This window comes from Oryzias melastigma, linkage group LG8 (assembly GCF_002922805.2).
Source record: "Oryzias melastigma strain HK-1 linkage group LG8, ASM292280v2, whole genome shotgun sequence".
Classification (NCBI taxonomy): domain Eukaryota; kingdom Metazoa; phylum Chordata; class Actinopteri; order Beloniformes; family Adrianichthyidae; genus Oryzias; species Oryzias melastigma.
The window spans coordinates 22,655,794-22,658,163 of NC_050519.1; positions in this window are offsets into that span (position 1 = coordinate 22,655,794).

A 2,370-nucleotide genomic window follows, 5' to 3' on the forward strand; every position below is an offset into this window, starting at 1 on the left:
AAAAAAAAAAAAAACTTTCTTTGTGGAACAAATATGGTGGAACATTTCTATATTGTTAGAAGTTTATCATTAACAATTTCATCTTTGGCAGCTGTATAGTTTTTAAGTTAAACTTATGATGGTGCACTTTTTACTGTATTTCTCTTTTCAATGTTGTTGTTGTTATGGCTTATGATTTATTATAAAGATAATGACGTAGCAATTAATTCAATTTCCAACAACATGAAACTGCCTATTTATGCCATTTTAGTAGGTTGGGTCTCTTTTATACTCTAACTGTCCGTTTAGTTGTTCCTTTGACCTTTGTCGATGATCTTTGTTTTATGTTGTATTCCTATCTCTTTAGGGTAAGAAGCATGCGCACAGAGCAGATTAAAAAAGAGAAACAACATTCATAAAAGTTCAAATAAAGAAATAAATCTTAAAAAGTGTTTATTTTAATGTAATTATTTTCCTCCTCTGACTGGATCCAGCACAGATGAGTTTGTACCTGTGCTTTGTCTGCATCCTTTACAACACAAGATGGCAGTGTGGTTTTTCAGTGCAGTCAGAATCTTTTGTTCTTTTATCCTCCAAAAACATCCACTAATCCTGTTTCCTTTTGTATTTTTTTGAACTCGTGCACCCCCGTGTTTCATCACACCTGCCCTGATCAAACACCGGCCCCCCCTTTTCGCTCCATCCCATAATTGCTCCACACACAGTCCACATTCATCCAAACATGCTTTTATTTATGGACCGGTCCTCCACCTCCACTTACATTATTACAGGCCTGTTCGTTCACTATTACACCGCCTTCGATCTTCATCAACATGATGACTTGAGGTTAGATTGCAAATGGTTTCCATATGGTCCCATCAAGCTCAGATATTTACATGTTCACAAATACAGGCCATAATACATCAGAAGCGTTTGGACTTGAACTTGCCGGAGCGATTTTTCTCCATTTTTATCAAAGCATTAAATGTTTATCTGTTTTCAGAAACGAGGCTTCATTAAACTGAGTTTAGGTTGATTTTTCACTTGGACCGTTTGCAGTTTCATGGAGACGTTTGTTTTCCTGCCGTTACTGAGGCTTGAAGTCCTAAACCTTCAGAGCTCCGAGGAAAATGTGCTACAGATGAGAACTGTTGATCTGGGAGAACCAGGACGTCCGGACACTCGCTGTGTGCCATGAAGAAGCAGTGGCGTGAGGAGGTGCGAGGTCCACGTTTGAATCTAGACTGCTTAAATTCTGGAAACGTCAACGTTTTTGAATGAAAGTTGAGTGGAAATTTGGAGTTAGTTTGTGAGTCGAGCTCACATGTAGACCCCACCTCCACTGCATGGGTTCATCTCTGTAACAGCATCAACACATGCTGGGGGACGGATGACTGCAGAGGCTTTGACTTCCTGCTTGAGGCGCGTTCAAAATCAAAAAGATTCAGTTTCACCGTTTGCCTCAGTGCACAGCAGACAGAGTCACCGAGTCCAGCTCTACAAGTCTGAGGCCAGTTTCTCCGGGATATTCGCCCATTTCTAAAAACACTTGGAACGATAAACTATGTGGACAGAGAGCTGAAGAAACAGTTTCAGTGTCTTCTAACAGTTTTAGCAGAGAGGAATCTCTTCGAGACATCAGTAGCAATAGTCTATAGAGGTATTCTCAATAAATAAATGATGATCATGTGTTTACCCCTGAACACCCATTGATGCTGATATACACCAAACCAATTCTGCCTCAAAATTACATCAATTTAGCACAGCGTTTTGAAAATGTCCTCTTCTCTGATGTGGGGTCAGTTTTTAGGCTAACAGAAAAAGTGTAACATTCACAACCTAAACGTAAACATTTACAGTTTTCCAGAGAGCCACACATATACAGCCACATTTTAAATAATTCATTTCTATAATCTTCACAGAAAAAAATGATGTTAAAAAAATGAAAGAAAATAAACCAATAAATATTCTCTCCTCTCCCGTCATAGTTCAGACTGCAGAAGGGTGGAATAAAAAGTCATGTTCTATGTGGATCTGGATCGGAGAGATTGAAGAAAAGAAAAAAAAAAAGACTCGTTTCTCATAGTGTTTGAGGGGCCGGGAAATGTGGAGGAGGACCGGATCCGGCCGGAGTTTGGGGACCCCTGATTCAGCATCTACTTATAAGCAAAAACACACATGAATTTTTATAATAGCTAGAAATATATTCAGGCATCGGAGGGTAATACTATTTAAAACATATCAATCACTGGACAAAAACAATAATTACAAAAAAAAAGAAGGAGAAGAAGTTGTTCTGGAGTTTAAGAGAAATGAAAAACACTGAGACAGGTCAGAGGTCAAATTATCTGTTGTTAGTTTCCTGTCCTGAACACAGTTTGTTGAGGAGAC